Source organism: Engystomops pustulosus, chromosome 6, assembly GCF_040894005.1.
Source record: "Engystomops pustulosus chromosome 6, aEngPut4.maternal, whole genome shotgun sequence".
Lineage (NCBI taxonomy): Eukaryota > Metazoa > Chordata > Amphibia > Anura > Leptodactylidae > Engystomops > Engystomops pustulosus.
In genome coordinates this window covers 181,974,251-181,994,822 of record NC_092416.1, presented here as the reverse complement: position 1 = coordinate 181,994,822, position 20,572 = coordinate 181,974,251, and the positions used below count along the sequence as shown (strand labels likewise).

The 20,572-nt window shown below is 43.6% G+C and overlaps 1 protein-coding gene across 3 annotated transcripts in view; it reads right to left on the bottom strand.

Annotated features, from left to right (window-relative positions):
• B3GNTL1 (UDP-GlcNAc:betaGal beta-1,3-N-acetylglucosaminyltransferase like 1) overlaps positions 1–20,572 on the bottom strand; it is a 189,492-nt gene that overhangs the window by 54,664 nt on the left and 114,256 nt on the right. The window lies entirely within an intron of this gene.

The window sequence follows — 20,572 nt, the reverse complement described above, 5'->3', positions numbered from 1 at the left end:
TGGAGATATCGTGGGGAGACCACAACAAAGAGTGGCCGCACCTCGAGAAGCTGGAGATATCGTGTGGAGACCACAACAAAGAGTGGCCGCCCCTCGAGAAGATGGAGACACCGTGTGGAGACCACAACAAAGAGTGGCCGCCCCTCGAGAAGATGGAGACACCGTGTAGAGACCACAACAAAGAGTGGCCGCCCCTCGAGAAGATGGAGACACCGTGTAGAGACCACAACAAAGAGTGGCCGCCCCTCGAGAAGATGGAGACACCGTGTGGAGACCACAACAAAGAGTGGCTGCCCCTCGAGAAGATGGAGACTCCGTGTAGAGACCACAACAAAGAGTGGCCGCCCCTCGAGAAGATGGAGACACCGTGTGGAGACCACAACAAAGAGTGGCCGCCCCTCGAGAAGATGGAGACACCGTGTAGAGACCACAACAAAGAGTGGCCGCCCCTCGAGAAGCTGGAAACACTGTGTGGAGACCACAACAAAGAGTGGCCGCCCCTTGAGAAGCTGGAGATATCGGGTGGAGACCACATGATATCAGCCCAGATATATGATGGATAGATAATGAGATAAATACATGGAGGATCTGGGCTGGTCATGGTGGTCACACAGCTGGAGACTTATCCACAACACAAACATCAAGTCAAGTGATAATCATATTGGCGTGACGGATCCGGGACATCACACGGATATAGTAGTAGGTGTAATCTCCGTTACAGGTAGACGCATAGACAATGGCGGGTAAACACAGGCCTCCACCGCACATGCATTGTTCTCAATGTGTGCTCAGACTTCTGTTACACCCGGTGTAACGTTACCGCTCATCATACCTAATTATAGACGGGGATTATAGGGATCATTACTCACCGAGGATGAGCAAGCACAGGCGGCGGGCTTACCACCAACGAGACATGACAAAGCACCCAAACGTGTCTCTGGTGGAAGATCTGGTTGATCGGTTTTGTCACCAAACTAGAGATAGCGGTGAGTCAGGTGATGGCTGTGGTGCGAAAGATAATATGGCACCTGTGTATAGAGATTTTTAAGGATGAAAGTCTATAACGGAGGAGAATTAACGGGATACGTGAGAACACACAGAAAATCTTGTGCTGGTGAACGGAGAAGTGTCTCAACACCAAAGTGAGCATCGCTCGAGATCAAGGTCAAAAACTAACCGCTGACCAACAAAGATTTTGACCGCACAGATTTCTGAAATTTTCTTCCTTGAGAATCACTAAAAGGCGTGGGAGTCTACAAAAAAAATCCACACATTGGGTGTCGGAAACTGGAAATTTGCCTCCATCACCACGGCAGGCCAAGACCAAGTGTCGACTGTTCCCAAATGAAGATCTTGACTGCGGTTGTAAAAATTTGGTCTTGCAAAACACTTAATCTAAAACAGCAGAAGACCGAAAAGACTGAGGCCTCGGTATGAAACAAGTAGAAGCTGTGAAACGCGAATGACGCGCCATACAAAACACAAAAATAGTCTGACGAAGAAGTCTGAGAAAATCTGCTGTCTGGAGGAAAGACAAGACCAAATGGAAAGAGGCCTCAATGACCAGAGCGGTCAAGATCAGGAGTACACGGCTCTCAAAGAGAGAAGTCCTGGAGGACTAATCTAAATCAAAAGCAGCAGATAATTCTATGACCATAAACATGGTTTCCGTGTGACTCATGATCAAGTAGAAGCTTCGGAACTTAAGGACTTAAAAACAGATTTGGTGTCCAATATCCATTGGGTGTCTAAGTAGAAGGTTACCTCAGGGTGTACAGAAATCAATGAAGAGCAAATTATCAAGACCAAAGATTCCTTGAGAAACATGACGGAGAAGAACCTGTGAAACGCATGGGTGGATATAAAAATCCATACATTAGGAGAATGGAAAACTGTCTAAACCACCACTGTAGGACACGTTCAAGACAAAGAGTCGATTGATTATTGTGATTAGACATTAAGAGTTTCAAAATTACACATTTTAATCTTCAACAGCAAACGAGTCTTCACCCAAACTGGAAAGAACTGAGGTTTCAGAAGTAACTATGACTAGGTAGAAGCTATAAAAAGTGAGCAAGATAAAGATCTGGGACTTTTGAGAACCTATTATTGGTGGAGGTTCTCTAAGAAGCACGTTAGCGAATGACACATCTCACTGTGAAAAAGACTAAAAACTTAATGGAGGAGAACGTGTAAAACGCGTGGGTAGATCTTCTCACATTAGGTGCAGGAGAAACATCAACCATCATAGAAGGGCAAGTTCCAGACCAAGATATCAAATTAAAAAATTTTGACTGGTCCAAAACAGTCCAAGACTGTGATGAAAAACAAACCAGTAAAAGCTTTTGTACGAACAAGGACTGAATAGAAAACACCAAAAAAATATCTAACTAAAGAAAACCTTCTGTCTCGAGGAAAAGAGTGGATGAGTCTTTGATCATGAGAAAACGGTTGAGACCGAGGAAGAAGAAGCCCTGAAACGAGCCCTGGAGGAGGTATCTCCAGAATAGAAGTCATCATCAACATAAAGATCACAGGATCATGATGAGGGACATAACAAAAAAATTCCAAAAATTTGGTGTAAGAGAATGAAGAGATGCTTCGACCACCACAGTCCGTTCCCTGAAGTTCAAGATAAAGGACCACGAGACAATTGGTCCCAAAGTTTGCATTGGTCTCAGATAATTTTGGTTGAAGACTCCTCTACTGTTTTTGAGGAGTGTTACTAACTTGTAAGGGCAAATTTTGGTTCATCCTCTTCAACACACTTTCTGGTTCTGGATTGGGCCAACCACCATCTAACATTTAGAGTTAGATCATGGTTCACAAGAAAGTTTTGGTGCTTTTGGTCGATGGTGAACCTCGAAAAGCTGGTGGAGGACGGGAACAACTATAAAAAGCATCAGCAGACCCACCTACCCAGTAGATAGGTGATCAGCCTCTAGTAGGTCAAAGATTCGGAAGACTCGTGACACTGGAGAAGATTCGGAATATATCTGATGGAAAATTCCGGACATCTAGGGTAAGGACTGTAAGGGCAACCTCACAGTCAAAGTCAAAGTAGATGGTGGGAACGACGTTTCTCTTGACCCATGGCGATGGAGAAATGTCTCTGGTAGGACCACCCATAGAGAAAAATAGGAGAACATCTATGGAAAGTCTGGAGTAGGTGGTCAACTGCAGATACCTAGGGATGATACCTCCATATGAACCAGGACCAAGTAGGAAGCGTAGAAGAACATGCGAGAAGACAACTCAAGAACAAGAGCAGAAATTGTCCGAGAGAAGGAAGGTTTTCCGAGAGGTATCACAACTTGGTGGCTCAACATCAACCTCAAACACCAACCATGACTGGAGATTCCTCAGAATGATAACCAGCTCTGAAGAAGGTTGAGTAACAAGATCAGCAGCAGAAGATATGGTGGTGATATCAGTGTGGTCTCCAGTTTCCTAGTAAAAAAATGAGGAAATTCGAGAAAAATTAGGACGCACATGAGGGGCCTCACAGGATTCCAGGTGATGTTGCAACTCGACCATTCACAGAGACGCCAGAGGAAGCCAAATATTTTCCCAATGACTGGGGTGAAAATCAACTTTCTGTCAGAATTGTTGCAAAATTCTTGGTGCCTATTAATAATGTTCTTTGTATATTACAGATTCCATGATGAAAACCAGAGATTGTTTTATGAATGTTATTACTACGTGATGGAAACCGTCCTGAAAGATGAAGAAAACGGGCAAACACTGAGAAAGCACAACACATACTGCTATATACAAGATGTGTGACATATACCAGCTGTACATATATCCCTATATACACGAGATACCCAGGTTATACCAGCTATACATATATCATTATATACAGGAGATCCCCAGGTTATACCAGCTGTACATATATCATTATATACAGGAGATCCCCAGGTTATACCGGCTGTACATATATCATTATATACAGGAGATCTCCAGGTTATAACGGCTGTACATATATCATTATATACAGGAGATCCCCAGGTTATACCGGCTGTACATATATCATTATATACAGGAGATCCCCAGGTTATACCGGCTGTACATATATCATTATATACAGGAGATCCCCAGGTTATACCAGCTGTACATATATCATTATATACAGGAGATCCCCAGGTTATACCTGCTGTACATATATCATTATATACAGGAGATCCCCAGGTTATACCAGCTGTACATATATCACTATATACAGGAGATCCCCAGGTTATACCAGCTGTACATATATCATTATATACAGGAGATCCCCAGGTTATACCGGCTGTACATATATCATTATATACAGGAGATCCCCAGGTTATACCAGCTGTACATATATCATTATATACAGGAGATCCCCAGGTTATACCGGCTGTACATATATCATTATATACAGGAGATCCCCAGGTTATACCGGCTGTACATATATCATTATATACAGGAGATCCCCAGGTTATACCTGCTGTACATATATCATTATATACAGGAGATCCCCAGGTTATACCAGCTGTACATATATCACTATATACAGGAGATCCCCAGGTTATACCGGCTGTACATATATCATTATATACAGGAGATCCCCAGGTTATACCAGCTGTACATATATCATTATATGCAGGAGATCCCCAGGTTATAGCGGCTGTACATATATCATTATATACAGGAGATCCCAAGGTTATACCGGCTGTACATATATCATTATATACAGGAGATCCCCAGGTTATACCGGCTGTACATATATCATTATATACAGGAGATCCCCAGGTTATACCAGCTGTACAAATATCCCTATATACACGAGATACCCAGGTTATACCAGCTGTACATATATCATTATATACAGGAGATCCCCTGGTTATACCAACTGTACATATATCACTATACACAGGAGATCCCCAGGTTATACCGGCTGTACATATATCATTATATACAGGAGATCCCCAGGTTATACCGGCTGTACATATATCATTATATACAGGAGATCCCCAGGTTATACCAGCTGTACATATATCATTATATACAGGAGATCCCCAGGTTATACCAGCTGTACATATATCATTATATACAGGAGATCCCCAGGTTATACCGGCTGTACATATATCATTATATACAGGAGATCCCCAGGTTATACCGGCTGTACATATATCATTATATACAGGAGATCCCCAGGTTATACCAGCTGTACATATATCATTATATACAGGAGATCCCCCAGGTTATACCAGCTGTACATATATCATTATATACAGGAGATCCCCAGGTTATACCGGCTGTACATATATCATTATATACAGGAGATCCCCAGGTTATACCGGCTGTACATATATCATTGTATACAGGAGATCCCCTGGTTATACCGGCTGTACATATATCATTATATACAGGAGATCCCCAGGTTATACCGGCTGTACATATATCATTATATACAGGAGATCCCCAGGTTATACCGGCTGTACATATATCATTATATACAGGAGATCCCCAGGTTATACCGGCTGTACATATATCATTATATACAGGAGATCCCCAGGTTATACCGGCTGTACATATATCATTATATAAAGGAGATCCCCAGGTTATACCGGCTGTACATATATCATTATATACAGGAGATCCCCAGGTTATACCGGCTGTACATATATCATTATATACAGGAGATCCCCAGGTTATACCGGCTGTACATATATCATTATATACAGGAGATCCCCAGGTTATACCAGCTGTACATATATCATTATATACAGGAGATCCCCAGGTTATACCGGCTGTACATATATCATTATATACAGGAGATCCCCAGGTTATACCTGCTGTACATATATCATTATATACAGGGGATCCCCAGGTTATACCGGCTGTACATATATCATTATATACAGGAGATCCCCAGGTTATACCGGCTGTACATATATCATTATATACAGGAGATCCCCAGGTTATACCGGCTGTACATATATCATTATATACAGGAGATCCCCAGGTTATACCGGCTGTACATATATCATTATATACAGGAGATCCCCAGGTTATACCAGCTGTACATATATCATTATATACAGGAGATCCCCAGGTTATACCGGCTGTACATATATCATTATATACAGGAGATCCCCAGGTTATACCGGCTGTACATATATCATTATATACAGGAGATCCCCAGGTTATACCGGCTGTACATATATCATTATATACAGGAGATCCCCAGGTTATACCGGCTGTACATATATCATTATATACAGGAGATCCCCAGGTTATACCAGCTGTACATATATCATTATATACAGAAGATCCCCAGGTTATACCGGCTGTACATATATCATTATATACAGGAGATCCCCAGGTTATACCGGCTGTACATATATCATTATATACAGGAGATCCCCAGGTTATACCGGCTGTACATATATCATTATATACAGGAGATCCCCAGGTTATACCGGCTGTACATATATCATTATATACAGGAGATCCCCAGGTTATACCGGCTGTACATATATCATTATATACAGGAGATCCCCAGGTTATACCGGCTGTACATATATCATTATATACAGGAGATCCCCAGGTTATACCGGCTGTACATATATCATTATATACAGGAGATCCCCAGGTTATACCGGCTGTACATATATCATTATATACAGGGGATCCCCAGGTTATACCGGCTGTACATATATCATTATATACAGGAGATCCCCAGGTTATACCGGCTGTACATATATCATTATATACAGGAGATCCCCAGGTTATACCGGCTGTACATATATCATTATATACAGGAGATCCCCAGGTTATACCGGCTGTACATATATCATTATATACAGGAGATCCCCAGGTTATACCGGCTGTACATATATCACTATATACAGGAGATCCCCAGGTTATACCGGCTGTACATATATCATTATATACAGGAGATCCCCAGGTTATACCAGCTGTACATATATCATTATATACAGGGGATCCCCAGGTTATACCGGCTGTACATATATCACTATATACAGGAGATCCCCAGGTTATACCGGCTGTACATATATCATTATATACAGGAGATCCCCAGGTTATACCAGCAGTACATATATCATTATATACAGGAGATCTCCAGGTTATACCGGCTGTACATATATCATTATATACAGGAGATCCCCAGGTTATACCGGCTGTACATATATCATTATATACAGGAGATCCCCAGGTTATACCGGCTGTACATATATAATTATATACAGGAGATCCCCAGGTTATACCGGCTGTACATATATCATTATATACAGGAGATCCCCAGGTTATACCGGCTGTACATATATCATTATATACAGGAGATCCACAGGTTATACCGGCTGTACATATATCATTATATACAGGAGATCCCCAGGTTATACCGGCTGTACATATATCATTATATACAGGAGATCCCCAGGTTATACCGGCTGTACATATATCATTATATACAGGAGATCCCCAGGTTATACCAGCTGTACATATATCATTATATACAGGAGATCCCCAGGTTATACCGGCTGTACATGTATCATTATATACAGGAGATCCCCAGGTTATACCGGCTGTACATATATCATTATATACAGGAGATCCCCAGGTTATACCGGCTGTACATATATCATTATATACAGGAGATCCCCAGGTTATACCGGCTGTACATATATCATTATATACAGGAGATCCCCAGGTTATACCGGCTGTACATATATCATTGTATACAGGAGATCCCCAGGTTATACCAGCTGTACATATATCATTATATACAGGAGATCCCCAGGTTATACCAGCTGTACATATATCATTATATACAGGAGATCCCCAGGTTATACCGGCTGTACATATATCATTATGTACAGGAGATCCCCAGGTTATACCGGCTGTACATATATCATTATATACAGGAGATCCCCAGGTTATACCGGCTGTACATATATCATTATATACAGGAGATCCCCAGGTTATACCGGCTGTACATATATCATTATATACAGGAGATCCCCAGGTTATACCGGCTGTACATATATCATTATATACAGGAGATCCCCAGGTTATACCGGCTGTACATATATCATTATATACAGGAGATCCCCAGGTTATACCGGCTGTACATATATCATTATATACAGGAGACGCCCAGGTTATACCGGCTGTACATATATCATTATATACAGGAGATCCCCAGGTTATACCGGCTGTACATATATCATTATATACAGGAGATCCCCAGGTTATACCGGCTGTACATATATCATTATATACAGGAGACGCCCAGGTTATACCGGCTGTACATATATCATTATATACAGGAGATCCCCAGGTTATACCGGCTGTACATATATCATTATATACAGGAGACGCCCAGGTTATACCGGCTGTACATATATCATTATATACAGGAGATCCCCAGGTTATACCGGCTGTACATATATCATTATATACAGGAGATCCCCAGGTTATACCGGCTGTACTTATATCATTATATACAGGAGATCCCCAGGCTATACCGGCTGTACATATATCATTATATACAGGAGATCCCCAGGTTATACCGGCTGTACATATATCACTATATACAGGAGATCCCCAGGTTATACCGGCTGTACATATATCATTATATACAGGAGATCCCCAGGTTATACCGGCTGTACATATATCATTATATACAGGAGATCCCCAGGTTATACCGGCTGTACATATATCATTATATACAGGAGATCCCCAGGTTATACCGGCAGTACATATATCATTATATACAGGAGATCCCCAGGTTATACCAGCTGTACATATATCATTATATACAGGAGATCCCCAGGTTATAGCGGCTGTACATATATCATTATATACAGGAGATCCCCAGGTTATACCGGCTGTACATATATCATTATATACAGGAGATCCCCAGGTTATACCGGCTGTACTTATATCATTATATACAGGAGATCCCCAGGTTATACCGGCTGTACATATATCATTATATACAGGAGATCCCCAGGTTATACCGGCTGTACATATATCACTATATACAGGAGATCCCCAGGTTATACCGGCTGTACATATATCATTATATACAGGAGATCCCCAGGTTATACCGGCTGTACATATATCATTATATACAGGAGATCCCCAGGTTATACCGGCTGTACATATATCATTATATACAGGAGATCCCCAGGTTATATCGGCTGTACATATATCACTATATACAGGAGATCCCCAGGTTATACCGGCTGTACATATATCATTATATACAGGAGATCCCCAGGTTATAGCGGCTGTACATATATCATTATATACAGGAGAACCCCAGGTTATACCAGCTGTACATATATCATTATATACAGGGGATCCCCAGGTTATACCGGCTGTACATATATCATTATATACAGGAGATCCCCAGGTTATACCGGCTGTACATATATCATTATATACAGGAGATCTCCAGGTTATACCGGCTGTATATATATCATTATATACAGGAGATCCCCAGGTTATACCGGCTGTACATATATCATTATATACAGGAGATCCCCAGGTTATATCAGCTGTACATATATCATTATATACAGGAGATCCCCAGGTTATACCGGCTGTACATATATCATTATATACAGGAGACCACCAGGTTATACCAGCTGTACATATATCATTATATACAGGAGATCCCCAGGTTATACCGGCTGTATATATATCATTATATACAGGAGATCCCCAGGTTATCAGGTCATGGAGGTCTAGGATCATATATAAGGTGCAGTCCTCAGGATACAGGTATATCCTGATATACTGATATTTAATCCCGGACCCATTACACCCCAGCACAGTCCAATAGAGAGAGTCCGACCTCTACAAGAACCTACATGTCACCAATAACAAAGACAACAATGTCACCAGGAAGGAGAAGGTGCGAGCGGCGCACATATTATACACATCTAATCAGCCGTCACATCAACCATTGTCTTATCAATTCTATTCTCTTCCTGTCCCAGAACACAAGCACAATTACCACCAGAGGTGTGACAGCAAGCCACAGCGTGTTATACCGCCAAACCCTGCACATAATACACAGGAGGAAGGGAGAAAGGCTAACACAAATACAAGAATACTATAATACTGCCCCCTATCTACAGGAATATAACTACTATAATACTGCCCCTATGTACAGGAATATAACTACTATAATACTACCCCCTATGTACAGGAATATTACTACTATAATACTGCCCCCTATGTACAAGAATATAACTACTATAATACTACCCCCTATGTACAAGAATATAACTACTATAATACTGCCCCTATGTACAAGAATATAACTACTATAATACTGCCCCCTATATACAAGAATATAACTACTATAATACTGCCACCTATGTACAGGAATATAACTACTATAATACTGCCCCCTATGTACAAGAATATAACTACTATAATACTGCCCCCTATGTACAAGAATATAACTACTATAATACTGCCCCCTATGTACAAGAATATAACTACTATAATACTGCCTCCTATGTACAAGAATATAACTACTATAATACTGCCCCCTATGTACAGGAATATAACTACTATAATACTGCCTCCTATGTACAAGGATATAACTACAATAATACTGCCCCCTATGTACAGGAATATAACTACTATAATACTGCCTCCTATGTACAAGAATATAACTACAATAATACTGCCCCCTATGTACAGGAATATAACTACTATATTACTGCCCCCTATGTACAGGAATATAACTACTATAATACTGCCTCCTATGTACAAGAATACAACTACTATAATACTGCCCCCTATGTACAGGAATATAACTACTATAATACTGCCTCCTATGTACAAGAATATAACTACTATAATACTGTCCCCTATGTACAGGAATATAACTACTATAATACTGCCCCCTATGTACAAGAATATTACTACTATAATACTGCCCTCTATGTACAAGAATGTAACTACTATAATACTGCCCCCTATGTACATGAATATAACTACTATAATACTGCCCCCTATGTACAAGAATATAACTACTATAATACTGCCCCTATGTTCAAGAATATAACTACTATAATACTGCCCCCTATGTACAAGAATATAACTACTATAATACTGCCCCCTATGTACAGGGATATAACTACTATAATACTGACCCCTATGTACAAGAATATAACTACTATAATGCTGCCCCCTATGTACAAGAATATATCTACTATAATACTGCCCCCTATGTACATGAATATAACTACTATAATACTGCCTCCTATGTACAAGAATATAACTACTATAATACTGCCCCCTATGTACAAGAATATAACTACTATAATACTGCCCCTATGTACAGGAATATAACTACTATAATACTGCCCCCTATGTACAAGAATATAACTACTATAATACTGCCCCTATGTTCAAGAATATAACTACTATAATACTGCCCCCTATGTACAGGAATATAACTACTATAATACTGCCCCTATGTTCAAGAATATAACTACTATAATACTGCCCCCTATGTACAGGAATATAACTACTATAATACTGCCCCCTATGTACAGGAATATAACTACTATAATACTTCCCCCTATGTATACGAATATAACTACTATAATACTGCCCCCTGTGTATAAGAATATAACTACTATAATACTGCCCCCTATGTACAAGAATATAACTACTATAATACTGCCCCTATGTACAAGAAAATAACTACTATAATACTGCCCCCTATGTACAGGAATATAACTACTATAATACTGCCCCCTATGTACAGGAATATAACTACTATAATACTGCCCCCTATGTACAAGAATATACCTACTATAATACTGCCCCCTATGTACAAGAATATAACTACTATAATACAGCTCCCTATATACAAGAATATAACTACTATAATACTGTCCCCTATGTACAGGAATATAACTGCTATAATACTGCCCCCTATGTACAAGAATATACCTACTATAATACTGCCCCCTATGTACAAGAATATACCTACTATAATACTGCCCCCTATGTACAAGAATATAACTACTATAATACTGCCCCCTATGTACAAGAATATAACTACTATAATACTGCCCCCTATGTACAGGAATATAACTACTATAATACTGCCCCTATGTACAGGAATATAACTACTATAATACTGTCCCCTATGTACAAGAATATAACTACTATAATACTGCCCCCTATGTACAGGAATATAACTACTATAATACTTCTCCCTATGTACAAGAATATAACTACTATAATACTGCCCCCTATGTACAGGAATGTAACTACTATAATACTGCCCCCTATAAACAAGAATATAACTACTATAATACTGTCCACTATGTACAAGAATATAACTACTATAATACTGCCCCCTATGTACAGGAATATAACTACTATAATACTGCTCCCTATGTACAAGAATATAACTACTATAATACTGCCCCCTATGTACAGGAATATAACTACTATAATACTGCCCCCTATGTACAAGAATATAACTACTATAATACTGCCCCCTATGTACAGGAATATAACTACTATAATACTGCCCCCTATGTACAAGAATATAACTACTATAATACTGCCCCCTATGTACAAGAATATAACTACTATAATACTATCCCCTATGTACAGGAATATAACTACTATAATACTGCCCCCTATGTACAGGAATATAACTACTATAATACTGCCCCTATGTACAGGAATATAACTACTATAATACTGCCCCCTGTGTACAAGCATATAACTACTATAATACTGCCCCCTATGTACAAGAATATAACTACTATAATACTGCCCCCTATGTACAGGAATATAACTACTATAATACTGCCCCCTATGTACAGGAATATAACTACTATAATACTGCCCCCTGTGTACATGTATATACTTGGTATATTATAGCGGTTAGTGCTCGGGGTGACGGATGAGCACAGCTGGGGATATAGTGGGAGATGTTGGAGTAATAGGACCTGGATCCACCTGGATTAATGCTCCCTGGACCAGTGTTAATGGGGTCGTGACCTGCTGTGGCTCCGCCTCCCAGCTGATAAGAATATAAACACAGGGCAGGCGCTGGGATTAGAGTGATGGGCTAATGGATGTATAATCCAGGGAATTACTGATCCCCTCCGCACGTTGTACAACAGAAACTTCTCCAGGAAATATCTTTATTACTTTGTGTTTTACACAAGAAAAGATCCTTTAGTGTCACATCCATTAAATAACTGCCATGCTATAGCTTCAGAGACTGTTACACTGTCCCTCTCACTGTGTGAGACTACATCAGGCGAAGGGGTAAGGGCTGAGAAAGCAGTGTGTGTGTGTGGGGGGGGGGGCACAGTGTTACAGCTTATGAAGCTACCACACAGAGGGGCTCTGGTAACACCCCCTCAGAGCCCTCCAGGTTCATTAGCATAATATTAAAAGTTACATTTAGAAGAAAGGAGGCCATGGATAACAAATATAAAAAGATTACCACATACAATGACCCCTACACCGTCTGTGTAGCCTGGCGAGGGATGGTGACAGCAAGGGGTCTGGCGGGGGGCACCCCAGTATAGCAGTCAGTCTCAGCACCCACTAGTTTAACCCTTCAAGGACTCTTCTATATTAATGTGCACAGGGATGGATGTTGTAGCATGAGAAGTGTTATTTTATTGGTGCACAGGGGGAGGGGCCAGGAATTACTGGATCGGGCATGAAATTTAAAGGGGTTTTCCACTCCTGCAGCCTCCATTTGTCTCTATGGGACTACAGAAGTGAGTGTATGAGCAGTGACACTTATCACCATGCAGGGGGTACATGATGGGTCCGACCCCCACATCTTGCGGTCGCCCCTATTCAGAAGTTGCAATCACTGGAATACCCCTTTAAGTCTTGGCCATCTAAGTGCAATACAGACTGCGTGGACTGGATACAAGTGTAACAAACCCTCAGCAGTGTGTAGCGTGGGAATCGGCAGGTCCCTGCACATCACCTGTCTCTCAGGTGTGTAGCGTGTAATTTCGGCTTCCCCCGCCCCCCCCCTCGATCCTCTGACAGCGGCCCCTGATAAGATCGCTGTTCCCAGGCGTGATTTATCACCCGGCTCACAGAATCCCTGGCTGGTACATTGTGCTGGAAACGCACCGCTGGACAGATCTCACGGGATCTTACGCCATTCATTATCAGCTTGTGGGGCGCGGACAATGGAGGGGCCTCTGCTGCGCTGCCTCCCGTACGGTTTCCCATGAGAACGTGGGCACCACCGCTACCAGGGAAGAGGCTCCGCAACTGAGCTGAGGTTCTGTTACAGGTGCATCCAGTGCATTCTACAGTCAGAATCACATTTATCTGCACTGATACACTGTAACAAACTGACACATGTTATACCAGCGTTCTGTGAAGGGGGATGCACAGGACTCTAGGGGGCGCACCTTCTCCTCCGCACCGTAGCCACACTGTCACAGAGCTGAAATAATACCGCCATATACTGCTGCCACTACAGTGCTCTACAGTGCACAAACACTACCGCAGTAATGAAACATTAGTAACAATGACACATACAACCTAAATAATACCGCCAAATACAGTCCTAGGACCACACAGGGCCTGCATTATACCACCAAGCCATGTCCTACTAATAGGACCACATGGTACAACATAATACCGCCGCTATAATAGTGTCATATAGTGCCGAAATAATACCGCCCCTATAATAGTGTCATATAGTGCCGAAATAATACCGCCCCTATAATAGTGTCATATAGTGCCGAAATATTACCGCCCCTATAATAGTGTCATATAGTGCCGAAATAATACCGCCCCTATAATAGTGTCATATAGTACCGAAATATTACCGCCCCTATAATAGTGTCATATAGTGCCGAAATATTACCGCCCCTATAATAGTGTCATATAGTGCCGAAATAATACCGCCCCTATAATAGTGTCATATAGTGCCGAAATAATACCGCCCCTATAATAGTGTCATAAAGTGCCGAAATAATACCGCCCCTATAATAGTGTCATATAGTGCCGAAATATTACCGCCCCTATAATAGTGTCATATAGTGCCGAAATATTACCGCCCCTATAATAGTGTCATATAGTGCCGAAATAATACCGCCCCTATAATAGTGTCATATAGTGCCGAAATATTACCGCCCCTATAATAGTGTCATATAGTGCCGAAATAATACCGCCCCTATAATAGTGTCATATAGTGCCCAAATAATACCGTCCCTATAATAGTGTCATATAGTGCTGAAATAATACCGCTCATATAATAGTGTCAAATAGTGCTCAAATAATACCGCCCCTATAATAGTGTCATATAGTGCCCAAATAATACCGTCCCTATAATAGTGTCATATAGTGCTGAAATAATACCGCTCATATAATAGTGTCAAATAGTGCTCAAATAATACCGTCCCTATAATAGTGTCATATAGTGCCGAAATAATACCGCCCCTATAATAGTGTCATATAGTGCCCAAATAATACCGTCCCTATAATAGTGTCATATAGTGCTGAAATAATACCGCTCATATAATAGTGTCAAATAGTGCTCAAATAATACCGCCCCTATAATAGTGTCATATAGTGCTGAAATTATACCGCTCATATAATAGTGTCAAATAGTGCCCAAATAATACCGTCCCTATAATAGTGTCATATAATGCCGAAATAATACCGCCCCTATAATAGTGTCATATAGTGCAGAAATAATACCGCCCCTATAATAGTGTCATATAGTGCCCAAATAATACCGTCCCTATAATAGTGTCATATAGTGCCGAAATAATACCGCCCCTATAATAGTGTCATATAGTGCCGAAATAATACCGCCCCTATAATAGTGTCATATAGTGCCGAAATAATACCGCCCCTATAATAGTGTCATATAGTGCAGAAATAATACCGCCCCTATAATAGTGTCATGTAATGCCAAAATAATACCGCCCCTATAATAGTGTCATATAGTGCTCAAAAAAGTAAATAGGGTATATAGGGTGAAAACAGTAAAGTCTTACTGACAGCAAGCAGAGATTTTGAAAATGGTGAAAACTAGAAACACTAAAAGTATGAGAAACTGCTTTATCTATATGTGGCTGCCAGAAGTGGATACAACTGTAACAGACCTTCAGCTGAGGGAAGTAAGGGATTTGTGCAGTATTTCCATTCACTGACTGCAAGCACGTGTCTAGTATTGCTGGCCATGTCCTACTATAACATCTGTGCAGCTGTGAGATTATGACCAGTCATCAGCCCCTGATTCCATTCACTGTAAGCAAGCAGAGATCCTGTAAGTGGATCACATGGTTCACACCGGGAGAGAATTCCTTGGATCTGCACATCCTGTATTTCCAAAAGATTTACCTTTACATTTATAGGTATGGAACCTCATTACAAACTCTCCTGGTGACTGAATGGTTAACGAGCGGTGATGGTTAATCAGATATTGGTCCATGTGCACACACCACAGGTAATTCATCTCTGACAAGGGGGCGGGGCCTCTGCCGCTTCACATTACTTCCCCAGAATGTGTTTTGGTTTTCCGAGGATTTGATGAAAGCCGCCACTTAGCAGAACACGAGGCGGCAGCTGCCACCGACTCACAGGGGATCAGACATCACCGCCATATAGTGCTCCCATAATACCGCCATCTACTGCCCAGCTAATAGGAGGAGCACCCAGAGCCTAAATAATACACCCTAATCCTAACCTCATAAACACACCACACGCAGGTCAAATAATACAATATAATACTGCTATATAGTACCCTAATAATACCCTATAATACTGCCATATAGTACCCTAATAATACCCTATAATACTGCCATATAGTCCCTAATAATACCCTATAATACTGCCATATAGTTCCCTAATAATACCCTATAATACTGCCATATAGTTCCCTAATAATACCCTATAATACTGCCATATAGTTCCCTACTTATACCCTATAATACTGCCATATAGTTCCCTAATGATACCCTATAATACTGCCATATAGACTCACCGGCCACTTTATTAGGTACACCTGTCCAACTGCTCGTTAACACTTAATTTCTAATCAGCCAATCACATGGCGGCAACTCAGTGCATTTAGGCATGTAGACATGGTCAAGACAATCTCCTGCAGATCTCCCGAGCATCAGTATGGGGAAGAAAGGTGATTTGAGGCCTTTGAACGTGGCATGGTTGTTGGTGCCAGAAGGGCTGGTCTGAGTATTTCAGAAACTGCTGATCTACTGGGATTTTCACGCACAACCATCTCTAGGGTTTACAGAGAATGGTCCGAAAAAGAAAACACCTCCAGTGAGCGGCAGTTCTGTGGGCGGAAATGCCTTGTTGATGCCAGAGGTCAGAGGAGAATGGGCAGACTGGTTCGAGCTGATAGAAAGGCAACAGTGACTCAAATCGCCACCCGTTACAGCCAAGGTAGGCAGAAGAGCATCTCTGAACGCACAGTACGTCCAACTTTGAGGCAGATGGGCTACAGCAGCAGAAGACCACACCGGGTGCCACTCCTTTCAGCTAAGAACAGGAAACTGAGGCTACAATTTGCACAAGCTCATCGAAATTGGACAGTAGAAGATTGGAAAAACGTTGCCTGGTCTGATGAGTCTCGATTTCTGCTGCGACATTCGGATGGTAGGGTCAGAATTTGGCGTCAACAACATGAAAGCATGGATCCATCCTGCCTTGTATCAGCGGGTCAGGCAGCTGGTGCTGGTGTCATGGATCCATCCTGCCTTGTATCAGCGGGTCAGGCTGGTGGTGGTGGTGTCATGGATCCATCCTGCCTTGTATCAGCGGGTCAGGCAGGTGGTGGTGGTGTCATGGATCCATCCTGCCTTGTATCAGCGGGTCAGGCTGGTGGTGGTGGTGTCATGGATCCATCCTGCCTTGTATCAGCGGGTCAGGCTGGTGCTGGTGGTGTCATGGATCCATCCTGCCTTGTATCAGCGGCTCAGGCTGGTGGTGGTGGTGTCATGGATCCATCCTGCCTTGTATCAGCGGGTCAGGCTGGTGGTGGTGGTGTCATGGATCCATCCTGCCTTGTATCAGCGGCTCAGGCTGGTGGTGGAGGTGTCATGGATCCATCCTGCCTTGTATCAGCGGGTCAGGCTGGTGGTGGTGGTGTCATGGATCCATCCTGCCTTGTATCAGCGGCTCAGGCTGGTGGTGGTGGTGTCATGGATCCATCCTGCCTTGTATCAGCGGCTCAGGCTGGTGGTGGAGGTGTCATGGATCCATCCTGCCTTGTATCAGCGGGTCAGGCTGGTGGTGGTGGTGTCATGGATCCATCCTGCCTTGTATCAGCGGCTCAGGCTGGTGGTGGTGGTGTCATGGATCCATCCTGCCTTGTATCAGCGGCTCAGGCTGGTGGTGGTGGTGTCATGGATCCATCCTGCCTTGTATCAGCGGGTCAGGCTGGTGGTGGTGTCATGGATCCATCCTGCCTTGTATCAGCGGCTCAGGCTGGTGGTGGTGGTGTCATGGATCCATCCTGCCTTGTATCAGCGGCTCAGGCTGGTGGTGGTGGTGTCATGGATCCATCCTGCCTTGTATCAGCGGCTCAGGCTGGTGGTGGGGGTGTCATGGATCCATCCTGCCTTGTATCAGCGGGTCAGGCTGGTGGTGCTGGTGTCATGGATCCATCCTGCCTTGTATCAGTGGGTCAGGCTGGTGGTGGTGTCATGGATCCATCCTGCCTTGTATCAGCGGCTCAGGCTGGTGGTGGTGGTGTCATGGATCCATCCTGCCTTGTATCAGCGGCTCAGGCTGGTGGTGGTGGTGTCATGGATCCATCCTGCCTTGTATCAGCGGCTCAGGCTGGTGGTGGTGGTGTCATGGATCCATCCTGCCTTGTATCAGCGGCTCAGGCTGGTGGTGGTGGTGTCATGGATCCATCCTGCCTTGTATCAGCGGCTCAGGCTGGTGGTGGTGGTGTCATGGATCCATCCTGCCTTGTATCAGCGGGTCAGGCTGGTGGTGGTGGTGTCATGGATCCATCCTGCCTTGTATCAGCGGGTCAGGCTGGTGGTGGTGGTGTCATGGATCCATCCTGCCTTGTATCAGCGGCTCAGGCTGGTGGTGGTGGTGTCATGGATCCATCCTGCCTTGTATCAGCGGGTCAGGCTGGTGGTGCTGGTGTCATGGATCCATCCTGCCTTGTATCAGCGGGTCAGGCTGGTGGTGGTGGTGTCATGGATCCATCCTGCCTTGTATCAGCGGGTCAGGCTGGTGGTGGTGGTGTCATGGATCCATCCTGCCTTGTATCAGCGGCTCAGGCTGGTGCTGGTGTCATGGATCCATCCTGCCTTGTATCAGCGGGTCAGGCTGGTGCTGGTGTCATGGATCCATCCTGCCTTGTATCAGCGGGTCAGGCTGGTGCTGGTGTCATGGATCCATCCTGCCTTGTATCAGCGGCTCAGGCTGGTGCTGGTGTCATGGATCCATCCTGCCTTGTATCAGCGGGTCAGGCTGGTGGTGGTGGTGTCATGGATCCATCCTGCCTTGTATCAGCGGCTCAGGCTGGTGCTGGTGGTGTCATGGATCCATCCTGCCTTGTATCAGCGGGTCAGGCTGGTGGTGGTGGTGTCATGGATCCATCCTGCCTTGTATCAGCGGCTCAGGCTGGTGGTGGTGGTGTCATGGATCCATCCTGCCTTGTATCAGCGGGTCAGGCTGGTGGTGGTGGTGTCATGGATCCATCCTGCCTTGTATCAGCGGGTCAGGCTGGTGGTGGTGGTGTCATGGATCCATCCTGCCTTGTATCAGCGGCTCAGGCTGGTGGTGGTGGTGTCATGGATCCATCCTGCCTTGTATCAGCGGCTCAGGCTGGTGGTGGTGTCATGGATCCATCCTGCCTTGTATCAGCGGCTCAGGCTGGTGGTGGTGGTGTCATGGATCCATCCTGCCTTGTATCAGCGGCTCAGGCTGGTGGTGGAGGTGTCATGGATCCATCCTGCCTTGTATCAGCGGGTCAGGCTGGTGGTGCTGGTGTCATGGATCCATCCTGCCTTGTATCAGCGGGTCAGGCTGGTGGTGGTGGTGTCATGGATCCATCCTGCCTTGTATCAGCGGCTCAGGCTGGTGCTGGTGTCATGGATCCATCCTGCCTTGTATCAGCGGGTCAGGCTGGTGGTGGTGGTGTCATGGATCCACCCTGCCTTGTATCAGCGGCTCAGGCTGGTGGTGGTGGTGTCATGGATCCATCCTGCCTTGTATCAGCGGCTCAGGCTGGTGGTGGTGGTGTCATGGATCCATCCTGCCTTGTATCAGCGGGTCAGGCTGGTGGTGCTGGTGTCATGGATCCATCCTGCCTTGTATCAGCGGGTCAGGCTGGTGGTGGTGGTGTCATGGATCCATCCTGCCTTGTATCAGCGGCTCAGGCTGGTGCTGGTGTCATGGATCCATCCTGCCTTGTATCAGCGGGTCAGGCTGGTGCTGGTGTCATGGATCCATCCTGCCTTGTATCAGCGGGTCAGGCTGGTGCTGGTGTCATGGATCCATCCTGCCTTGTATCAGCGGCTCAGGCTGGTGCTGGTGTCAT